A 12,467-nucleotide genomic window follows, 5' to 3' on the forward strand; every position below is an offset into this window, starting at 1 on the left:
ACCAGAATTGAAAGAGATCACGCATACTCCAGTGTTCATCGCAGCACTGTTTATAATAGCCAGGACATGGAAGCAACCTAGATGTCCATCAGCAGACAAATGGAAGAAAGCTGTGGTGCATTTACACAATGGGATATTGCTGCTGCTGCTGCTAAGTCGCTTCAGTCGTGTCTGACTCTGTGCGACCCTATAGACGGCAGCCCACCAGGCTCCCCAGTCCCTGGGATTCTCTAGGCAAGAACACTGGAGTGGGTTGCCATTTCCTTCTCCAATGCATGAAAGTGAAAAGTGAAAGGGAAGTCGTTCAGTCGTATCCAACTCTTAGCAACACGATGGACTGCAACCTACCAGGCTCCTCCATCCATGGGATTTTCCAGGCAAGAGTACTGGAGTGGGTTGCCATTGCCTTCTCCAATGGGATATTATTCAGCCATTAAAAAGAATACATTTGAATCAGTTCTAGTGAGTTGGATGAAACTGGAGCCTATTATACAGAGTGAAGTAAGTCAGAAAGAAAAACACCAATACAGTATACTAACACATATATATGGAATTTAGAAAGATGGCAACAATAACCCTATATGCAAGACAGCAAAAGAAACACAGATGTATTGAACAGTCTTTTGCACTCTGTGGGAGAAGGTGAGGATGGGATGATCTGAGAGAATAACTTTGAAACATGTATATTATCATATGTGAAACAGATTGCTAGTCCAGGTTTGATGCATGAGACAGGGTGCTCAGGGCTGGTGCACTGGGATGATCCAGAGGGATGGGATAGGGAGAGAGGTGGGACAGGGGTTCAGGATGGGGAACACATGTACACCGATGGCTGATTCATGTGAATGTATGGCAAAAACCACTACACTATTGTAAAGTAATTAGCCTCCAATTAAAATAAATTAAAAAAAATCTCACTCAAAATTTAATGAAATAAGAGTCTTCTCCAGCACCACAATACTTGCAGTTTAAAAAAAAAAATCTTCTATTCAGCATATGTTTTTCAGTTTAACTGGTGTCAAGGTCATATTGGTTATTTGTAGAGACCTGCAAAGTGAAACATTGCCATAAGCTTTTGAGATGAGGGTTGACCTCAGTAATTTCTGAACCAACCATGCTTTGCACTAGGTGCGAACTTCCTGTGAACCTCAGTGCTGTAACAACCGCATTTTTCTCTCTGATGTTTCATGTTGTTTAAACCATGATGAGAACCTTATCTTTGTCAGCTAGGATTATAACCTGCCACAGAGCCCACAGCCTAAAAAAGGATCGACCCAACTATTCCCAGAATACTATCTCATCCCAGTTGGGTTTCCTCTGAGGTATTAAGGACAGGAAAAGTAAAAGGAGTAAAATGGAGTGTCTGGTGGTGCCGTGTTTGCCTAGGGTCAGCTTAAGTGGCATTTACGTAAAGGTGTGTACTGTCACTATGGTAAAGGGAAAGTCTTTCGAGCCGTTTATCAGTGATTTTATAGTTCTCATTTCATGGAGGATGGAATAAAAGAACAAAGAAAGTTTACTTTCAAAGTGATTTATTAAACATGAAGTGAAAAAAACAAGATAAACTTGTTTATTTTCATATTCTTCCTTTTAAAATGGCATTCTTATTATTGACCCATGAATTCATTTCTCTTTCATATCACAAATTTAAGTGTGTATCTGAAAAAGACCTAGCCAGTTCTAATATATTTTTAAACTCCTGATATGTTCTGGAGCTAACTTTGAGAATTCATTCCCTTGGATTTTTTTTTTTTCTCCCTTTATGATTTGGAGAGTTTGGAGATTATGTTTGGATGACTTTCAGCTGAGGAGATATGTTTGCTTGTTTATCCATTTTAAGTAAAAAACAAACAAACAAACATAAATATTCATATCATTTCTTACAGAGTAACTCAGTTGTCAAATTATTTTTGTATCCCAGGGTTAGTGCTTACTCAGATTAAACTTTTTGGAAAGGAGACTGAGTTAAAAATGTGGATGCTATTTAATATGATAGGGTACCTTGAACTATTTCAAAGGCATGGACAGGTTTTGTTTTTGTATGAAGTGAAGAATGAGGCATTGGAGTTATAAGCTTAAGATTCTTGTTGGATAAATGAATTTTCCTAAGGGTAAGGGTAATGGAAATGTTTAATAATTTGCATTGAGAAGTTAATGTTACCAAAACTGTCTCCCAAGGCAGCCCTCTTCAAGCCATTATACCTGGTCTAATCACCTTATTTCTCAATGTCAGAAAAGTTGATGTTAACCCTAACACCTGAATAAGAGTTCTTCCTGTAACCTTTGTGTTTTTTCCTTGAAGACATTGTAGTGGAGAAATATCATTCCTCATTCTTCTTTGTGATTTAGATGTTTCTCATTCTTTTGCTAGAAGCAATGAGGCAGTGCAAAATATCATCTTTGAGACTGTAAGGACGTCAAAGTCTGACTAGAGTGGATTAAGATGGGTGATTTGGGAGAGGAGTGGTGGCAGAAGAACATTCACAATCGGATCTGCTTTTTCAGGCTTTGTTGGTTGCATGTCAAAGTTGCTTTTGACATAACATGCAAGTGAAACTATCCATCCCTACCATCTCTATGTGAAAGCCAGTTCAGTTCAGTTCAGTTGCTCCATTGTGTCTGACTCTTTGCAGCCCCATGGCCTGCAGCATGCCAGGCTTTCCATGGACAGAGGAGCCTGGTGGGCTACAGCCCATGGGGTTGCAAAAGTAAGACACAACTTAGCGACTAAATCTCCACCACAACAAAAGAACAATCGTCAAATTTGGTGTTTGAAAGCCACAGAGTATGTGAGATGCCTGGAGAAAGGGATGTAATGGATGGCTGTTTCCAGAAATGAAACAAGAAAGTAAGGGAACCCTGATACTATCCATTCATATTCAAAGAGAAAAGCAAAAGATGAGGTGCAATTTTATGCCCTCCTTCAGCTCTGTGGAAGCCAAGGTATATTTTTAAAGCCTATTCATACTAATCTACAAAATTAAGCATTTTAGATTTATATCAGAATTTTGTATTCTTTGTAATATATATAGAAAGGATATTAATCTGGCAATCTTAAAGATCAAGTTTATCCCTGTGGTATTACATCCTCTAATTATATACTATTTGAGTCAATATATTCAAGTAGCCCTTTATTAAAAATAATATAAATAGGTCACAAGAGGACATAGTTATTTTTTATAAACCCACTTTTCCTTGTTAGAAAGAGTTTCCTTTATTAAGAAAGATTAAAAGAAAAAAAAATCACTTCTAGGGAAAAAGTTGTTTTTAGTCCATGTAATTTAGGATCTCATCAAGTACTAAAAAGTTATTTGAGAAATAAAACATGGGAGGGCAGGAGAAGGGGACGACAGAGGATGAGATGGTTGGATGGCATCACCGACTCAATGGACATGGGTTTGGGTGGACTCTGGGAATTGGTGATGGACAGGGAGACCTGGCGTGCTGCGGTTCATTGGGTCGCAAACAGTCGGACACGACTGAGCGACTGAACTAAACTGATTTATCCTCTATCAGTGCTAACTGTGCTCTTGACAAGAAGTGTTGAGTGTACCCAAACTTACATTTAGTTTTATAGAGTAGTTTAACTATTTTGGTTGTACATTTGTTGACATTAAAGGGTGATAGGAAATGGTATATGCACAGGCTTTGAAGTCATGCAGACCAGAATTTAAATTCCATGTTCTGTACTGAGAAATTGTGTGACCTTGATCCAAGTTTATGTTTAAGTGGCATTTAGTTAATTCACACTGTTGTCAATGATGACCTCTGTATAGTTTGATGACGTTTTATGAAGACACTTTTTTAACCTAATGCGTAAGGTCTTTGAATGAATAATGATGAAATAAGTTTATATTCCTTGGTTTTAAGAGCTTTAAGAAACGGCTTGATGATGATTCTAGTATGATCTCCCAAATTTCCTTTCAGTTCTAGCTTATTTTAAAATTATATTGTTAAAATTTGGAGATATGACTAACATGCACCCTAAACATCCTTGTTCCAGCCAGCTTCCTACTTGCCTGGCATGGAATATTGAGTGTCTGTGATAAGCAGAAGATACTGTGTTTATACAGAAAGGAGTTTGTAATTCACTTGGAAGAAAAGCTGCAGATGAAATATATAGAAAAACATGCTTGTTCTTACTTGTGTGATAAGCCCCAGACCTTTTAAATGTATCCATTCACTTCCTTTCAGGAGACCACGTCTTAGTTACCAGAAGCTGAAGAACTGTCATTACAGGGCTACATAATCTGTAAATTTTATATACATGTGCTTGCACGTACATGCATGTACACATACATATATGTATGCAATTATGGTAAAACACAAATAACATAAAATTTTCTATCTTAGCCAGTTTTAAGTGCACAACTTAGTAGTGTTAAGCACATTCACATTGTTTTACATCCAATCTCTAAAACTCTTCATCTTGAAAACCTGAAACTCTATACCCATTAAACAACAACTTTCCTTCCCCATTTGTTCCCGTCAACCACCGTTCTGTTTTCTATTTCTGTGAACACAGAAGAAAGTAGGCACCTCATATAAGTAGAATCATACAGTGTTTGTCTTTTTGTGACTGGTTTATTTCACTTAGCATAATGTCATCAAGGTCCTTCCGTGTTGTAGCATTTGTCACAATTTCCTTCCTTTTTAAGGCTGAATAATATTGAATCGTATCTATATGCCACAAATGTTGCTTATCTGTTAATCTGTCAATGGGCTCTTGGGTTGTCTCCATCTTTTGTCTGTTGTAAGTGGTACTGCTGTGAGCATGGGTGTACACATATCTCTTCAAGACTCTGCTTTCAGTTCTTTTGCTTATATTCCCAGAAGTAAAATTCTGGATCACATGATAATTCAATTTTTAACTTTTTTGAGGAGCACCGTACACTTTTCCATAGCAGCTGTACAGATTTACATTCCCACCAGCAGTGCACAAGGGTTCCGTTGTGTCCACATCCTTGCTGACACTTGTTATTTTCTTTTTTTTAATAGTAGATATCTTAATAGGTGTGAGATATAGTAGTATAATTTAAGCCAAACTTTAACACAGAGAACATTATTATGGAATATACAATCTTGTTTCGAGATCATGGCAAAAGTCTAAATTTGAATAGGAAGGTGATGCTGAACATCTTCGGGGCTGTGATCCAGACGGCCCAGGAGGTGTGGGCCTCAGGGGGGCAGCGGGAGGAGCACCGACTGCCCTCAGGGCAGGTAGGTGATGTTCCGCGAGCGCGGCAGCTCCTATGCGATGTCCTCCGCGGCCTCCCGCTTGCGCAGCTGGATCACCGCCTGCAATGGCAGTGGTGGTTGCGTGCGAGTTGGCTATCAGCTCCGCTTGCTTTAAGTCGCCCTCCACGGAGATGATGGCTTCCTTCTTCTGCTGCTCAGCCTTTTCCTCCACAAATCTGGCCCTCTCTGCTTCCTGCTGAGCCACCTGTTTGGCTTCCACCTCTGTGTGAACTTCCCAAAGGTCAAGGATAGGTCATCCAGGATGAGCCCAAAGGTCGCTGCTCGCTCTGTGAGGTCATCGCTCACCTGTCTGGAGACCAGCTCTCTCTGGGTGATCAGTTCTCCAGCCGAGCCACCACGGACTGGAGGATCTCTGTAGTGATGGACTGGCAGCACACTCTCATCCTAGTCCTCTCCAATGCTGGGGAAGATGCGAGGAAGCTGGCTAGCCACCGGCCAGAAGAGGATGCATATGGTGGTGATGACATTCTGTAAATCTTTGCTACCAGTGTTTACTGGCACATTACATGGTTGAGAGCAGCAGTCAAAGATAATTGGTTTCTGTACCCAAGGGATGAGGAAGTGAGTCCCTTCTCCTATGACAATGTCCTGCACTCCACCGAACCTATCAAAGATGACAGCTCTGTGCCCAGCATCCATATTATACAAGGCAGAGTTCACCACGCCTCCTGCAATGGCCAAGGCCAGGCCAAACTTGCCAATAGACTCTTTGGTAGCCGTGTCTCCTTTGGCTGGACCCACTCACACCTGCTTCCACTCTGACCTCCACATCTCAGTTTCTTTGTTGATTTGGCTTTATCCAGGAATATATTTGTAGAGACCACTGCTGCTGCTGCTGCTACTAAGTCACTTCAGACCACTACTCTCCACTAAAATCCATTTTCTCCTTCCTGAACACACAGCTAGACTACATTTACCAGCATCTTTTAAAATTAGGTGTAGCTAGTTTTTTATGTTCACTGTTTTTTTCTAGTTCACTGTGAGTGGAAGTAATGTGAGTCACTTCCTGACCTAGCCAATAAAACTCTGCATATATGTTTCTCAGGGCCCTCTCTTCTTTTTAGCTGAATGAAATGGCAGTGCTCAGGAAACCTTGAAAGTCATATGTTGACAGTGGCTGAATAGCCATCAGCACGGATCCTTAAATGACTGACTTACCTGAATGTCTACCCAGGATGGTTATGTAAGAAAGAAATATAGTATGATTAGGGAGGTTTTTCTATTAATATAGACATGAAACAAGAAGGGCCTGGGTGGGGGTTGGGGGTGTAATAATGATATAAAAAGATTAAATTAGAGGAACATTAATAAGTATTTATGTATTTTGTTGAAAGTTTGCATCATGGATGGCGAGCAGTAGTAAAATCAATTGAAATTGTCTTAAAATAATTTTAAAACATACTATTGACCAATTTAACAAGAAAAATACAATGTTAAGTATATTCATATTAATGTTATGAAAACAATTGAAGTTTTTAAATTAGGAAGTGAGTAAAGCAATAGTACAATCCAAAGACTTGAGAGATTTTAAGGGAAAAGCGACTGAGGCTCAGGACAGGTGGATGTCATAGAAGGGAAGAGGAGTGCTCATGCTCAGTCACGTCTGACTCTTTGTGACAGCTTAGACCGTAGTCCCCGGGCTCCTCTGTCCCGGGCAAAAGTACTGGAGTGGCTGGCCATTTTCTATTCCAGGGGATCTTCCTGACCCAGTAATTGAACATGAGTTACCTGTGTCTCCTGCATTGGCAGGCAGATTCTTTACCACTGAGCCCTCTGGGAAGCCCAGATGTCATAACGACTGATGAATCAACAGACCAGACCATAGGTTTCCAAGTCCTGATGAGTTAGTCCTAGACAGGAGATTTACAAGGCTAGAGAGGGCTTGGCAACTCAGGCACTTGACATCATCCTTAAGCCATAGACAAGTTTCTGTCCAGACAGGTGAGAGCGGTTACAAGTACAATGTATATGGAGCAGAGGCATATAACATTCCCCTTCCTGTAACAAATCGGATTCAAATCAGGTTATCAGGCTAGAACTAAAGTACAGGGGAAAGGCCAAGGGACAAAACCTTTGCTACTTGACTGGTACCAAAACAAAAATGACCTCCTATTGGTTCTTCACTAGTGGTCCAGTTGGTTAAGACTCCATACTTCCACTGCAAGGGGCATGGATTTGATTCCTGGTTGAGGAACTAAGATCCTCATGCTGTGCCCTGAAGCCAAGAAAAACCCCAAAGCAAATCAATTACATTTTAAAAAGTTGCTTCATATTGATCGCTTAGCTTGGGGTGTCTTATTTCCCCGCTTCAACATGGTATTCCCACATATGAGAACTTATGAAGACAGGACAACTTCAGGGGCTAGATACTAAGGATGTATTACAGAAAGATACAAAGCTCTGTGTAACAGAAGTGTAAGGACATCAGTTCATGGTTGGTGCTCATTAAGTGGTTAGTTAGACAGGGAGGCCTGGCGTGCTGCAGTCCTTGGGGTCGCAAAGAGTCAGACGTGAATGAGGGACTGAATTGAAGTGGTTAGAGTAATAGATGTAATCCTGGTAATTTTCATCATAGAGATGAAGTTAAAATAATGAGATCTAATATTATCTAATATCATTGGTGTAACTTTAATGAGCCACTGCAGAGTAGCAATATATCTCCATCATTTTTTTGAGTATTCCAGTGTGTGTACTGAAAGATTCAGATTCCACAGGACAAGGCAGATGTTCATCAACTCTAAAAAGGGGGAAGGTATATACAATATAGTTTTGTATCAGAATTCTATTCCTGCATTTGCCTTGGAAACCACAGTGAGGTCTTAATGCTTTTATATTTTTGTTTTAAAGCAAGTTCCCAACCTACTTGAATTCCAAAAGTTCCACATAAGCAGCTTGCTTAAATTGAACATATTTTTCAATAGTAATTGTGTTATAAATGGCAGTTCGGTTTCCAGAATAATTCTCAAATCCCTTTTAACCCTCAATTCATCTGAATTGCTGCATGTTAGCAAAAACACCAGAGAAGGCAATGGCAACCCACTCCAGTACTCTTGCCTGGAAAATCCCATGGACGGAGGAGCCTGGTGGGCTGCCGTCTGTGGGGTTGCACAGAGTCGGATACAACTGAAGCAACTTAGCAGCAGCAGCAAAAACACATATTGGTTAGCAATGGAATTAAAGAGAGTTGCAATAACTCTGAATGAAGGCCGTGAAATATTAGTTGCTCAGTCCTGTCTGATTTTTTGTGACCCCATGGAGTATAGCCCATCAGGCTACTCTGTCCATGGAATTCTCCAGGCAAGAATACTTCAGTGGGTTGCCATTTTCTTCTCCAGGGGATCTTCCTGACCCAGGAATCAAACCCCAATTCCAGGCAGATTCTTTACCATCTGAGCCACCAGGGAACTCTACAGTTTTCTAAAAGGAGAGATGAAGGAGAAGAAAAGAATGTGTGTGTATGTGTGTGTCTGTGTGTATCAGATCAGATCAGATCAGTCGCTCAGTCGTGTCCGACTCTTTGCGACCCCATGAATTGCAGCACACCAGGCCTCCCTGTCCATCACCATCTCCCGGAGTTCACTCAGACTCACGTCCATCGAGTCAGTGATGCCATCCAGCCATCTCATCCTCTGTCGTCCCCTTCTCCTCCTGCCCCCAATCCCTTCCAGCATCAGGGTCTTTTCCAATGAGTCCACTCTTTGCATGAGGTGGCTTCCCTTGTAGCTCAGTTGGTTAAGAATCTGCCTGCAGTGCAGGAGACCCCCAGGTTTGATTCCTGGGTTGGGAAGATCCCCTGGAGAAGAAAATGGCAACCCACTCCAGTATCCTTGCCTGGAAAATCTCATGGACAGAGGAGACTGGTGGGCTGCAGTCCATGGGGTCACAAAGAGTCAGGCACGACTGAGCAACTAACACTTACTTACACTTACTTATATATATATAAAAACTTTTTCAAGTAGGTTTGACTCAGCTGAAATTTTTTTCAAGTGGGTTTAGTAATAAAAGGTGGAATAAAAGAAGAGCCCAAATTATGCTTTAGGCGTTCTGAAGGGCAAGGAAGCAGGTGGGCTTTGGATTGTTATGAGCCCTTTGCCAACCAATAGGTGGTGCTATTGTCATACAGTAGTTAAGTTGCTCTCTGCCCAAAGGGCAAGGAGGATGTGGGAAGTAAGTGTCAGCTAAGTACTATGCACATAAATGTTGCTCAATAAATATGGTTCTGCTCTTCTGAATGAATCAGATAATACTGATGAATAAAACCACTTTAGCAAAATGTTATTGATATGTTGCTAAATTATATTGTCTCTGGACTCTGGAAGCTTATAAAGAAGTAGCAAGGCTTAGGAAAAAAGTGTTAAGCTTTATCATTTATTACTACTGAAAAAGAAATTTTAAGTCCAGTTATTTGATTCTTTTGCAGGTAATATCCTGACGTGCATTACCAGTATACTCTTGACTAGAGACAGTCCCCACATTCTTGTGCACAGTAATTTGGAGACACCCGTCTTAAAGTACTCCGCAACTGAAGTAGGCCTGTATCTCCTTAGGGCTTCCCTGGTAGCTCAGTCAGGAAAGAATCTGCCTGCAATGCAGGAGACCTGGGTTTAATCCCTGGATTGGGAATATCCCCTGGAGAAGAAAATGGCAACCCACTTCAGTATTCTTGCCTGGAAAATCCCGTGGACAGGGGAGTCTGGTGGGCTACAGTCCATGAGGTTGCAAGAGTTGGACATGATTTAGTAACTACACTACCACCACTCCTTAGGGTATGAAATTTAAGGAACAATCCTGCATTGTATTACATGGATCACTCAGGAGTTTGTGACAGATCACGGGATTAACTACGTGAAAGATTGGGTAGGAAGAGAAGCAATATGGTCTTTCTGCTATTCACAAGATCTTGATTTTGTCTGGAGAATGAATATATGTTCATGGGTGGATTTTGCAGTTTCAGAAGTGCAGTACACGGTCTGCATTAGTGAATTGCACAGTGCTTCTTGGGACTCTAAGAATGTAAGGCGGTTGTCTCCAGGGAAGGGGAGGAGAGAAAAGGTAAATTGTACTTTGGACCCCTGTCTGCCTCAACCAGAGAAGCTCTGCTTTGAACAGTTTCATAAATTCATCTACTAAAGAAGGTATTTTTAAAAACAAGAGTTTGAAAATTACTGACACCTCAGTCTCTTACCAACTGAGCCCAGTTTTTATACTTAGAAATCTGGTTCACAAATACTAGTATAGTTCCTGTTAAATAGATGTATGTATCATGAATGTATCATGTTTCATTAGATAAGTATATGTGGTCTCTTTCTATATCAGAATAGATTTCTGTTCATTCATAAGTAGTGCCTAATGTTAACCAAACTAAATAGATGAATGAAGAATATTAGTAATTTCATGGACTAAAAACTAAATATATATATATATTTTAAAATTAAGACTAATGCATCACAAAATACACTCTATTTTCACTAAATTATCCATATTTAAAATTGTCATCTGTTTTGTGAATTAGTCATGGTAGCTAACAGTGCAGTCCTTGATGCTTTTATAATCTTTGAGAAATGGCCAAGAACTTTGATTTCTGTGAAACTGTTTGGGTCTAGAAAGTAATCAAATGATCAGCCATGTCATCTACCTTTCAAATCTGAAAATAAAATTTGAGGTAGTCCCAAGGTTTGCAAGTGGTATAGCGTAGTTTAATAATTCTCTAAATTTTAATAATATTTGCCACTTTAAAAAATTAATTCCTTCAGCTTTTCTCTTTACCTCTCTATTGACAGCCCCAAGTATTCAAATGGAAATCAAATGCTTTGATTATATTTGTTTTACAACACTATGAGTGTTTGCTAATTTTGAGAGGAGAAAATACTATTCCTTTTTATATTAAGGATGTACCAGATTGGAATTTGTTTGTTTTAGCTAACAACTTTCACTTCAAAATGAAAAAAAATAATTTTCAGTCAATCATAAATTTCCTCATTGTAAGAATAGTCTTTTTAAAACCTGAAATTTCTGTATAATATGTCTTAAAGCCTGTTTAATTTGGCTAAAAAAATTTTTATACCCTCCTTTATTTTCCTTCTCTTTTTATGTGTATTTAAGACATTTAACTCATCTGTCATAATTCAGACATAGTTATATAGCAGAATCATCAAATGTTAGTTTTTTGTGTTATTTCTTCAAATGTTCAAATTCTCAACATAAATATACTTTATACATTGAATATAATTTAGCTTTACAAAGAACTGTAGAATATATTAGATGAATAAAGTACTTCAAGATACTGATTTCCTAAACATCAATCAAAACCAGAAGGCTGCTTCTCTTTCAGCTCTTCAAAGTGAACACATTATTATGTATGTTCATAAATAGTATGAATCCATCATTTGAATTTTTCTTTTTAATGATTAATTCTTTTGGGGGCGAGGGACAAGTGTAATTACAGCTGCACTTTTTCTGAGCATAAAAAATTCCTTGCAGTTTGGAAACTAGGTGATTTTATACAGAACATTCAGGTGTCTATTTTTTTTTTTTTAAACATAGCTATTTTCAATGTTTGATTTCCGCAGTAATGGAAAGGACATAAATGAAGTAAAATACTGGACATTTCTAAGATGTATGTGCCTGACTTGGGACTAGAATCCGAAAACCTACTGAACTTTTGACTTTGAATCTTTTTAGATTATTGTAATAGATTCTTCAATATATAGGGACTTCCCTTGTAGCTCAGTCGGTAAAGAATCTGCCTGCAGTTCAAGAGACCAGGGTTCGATTCCTACGTCAAGATGATCCCCTGGAGAAGGAAATGGCAACCCACTTGAGTGTTCTTGCGTGGAGAATCCCATGGACAGAGGAGTCTGGTAGTCTATAGTCCATGGGGTCACAAGAGTTGGACATGACTTAGCGACTAAACCACCTTATTGTTTGAATAGCATTTTGAGAATTTTCAAGTTTTATTTGCTTATAATATTACTGTTGTTGGTTGTTCAGTCGCTTAGTCATGTACGATCTTTGTGACCCCATGGACTGCAGCATGCCAGGTTCCTCCGTCCTTCACTGTCTCCTGGTCAGTCAGTCACTTCAGTCACTCAGTCGTGTCCGACTCTTTGCAACCCCATGAACTGCAGCACGCCAGGCCTGCCTGTCCCTCACCATCTCCCGGAGTTCACTCAGACTCACGTCCATCGAGTCAGTGATGCCATCCAGCC

General features: G+C 39.7%; 1 pseudogene; it reads right to left on the reverse strand.

Moving 5' to 3' along the window:
- Positions 1 to 5,178: 5,178 nt before the first annotated feature.
- The window catches only part of LOC104992610, a 9,887-nt pseudogene continuing 2,598 nt past the window's right edge, over positions 5,179 to 12,467 (reverse strand).

Source organism: Bison bison, unplaced genomic scaffold (genome assembly GCF_000754665.1).
Source record: "Bison bison bison isolate TAMUID 2011002044 unplaced genomic scaffold, Bison_UMD1.0 scf7180017864218, whole genome shotgun sequence".
Lineage (NCBI taxonomy): Eukaryota > Metazoa > Chordata > Mammalia > Artiodactyla > Bovidae > Bison > Bison bison.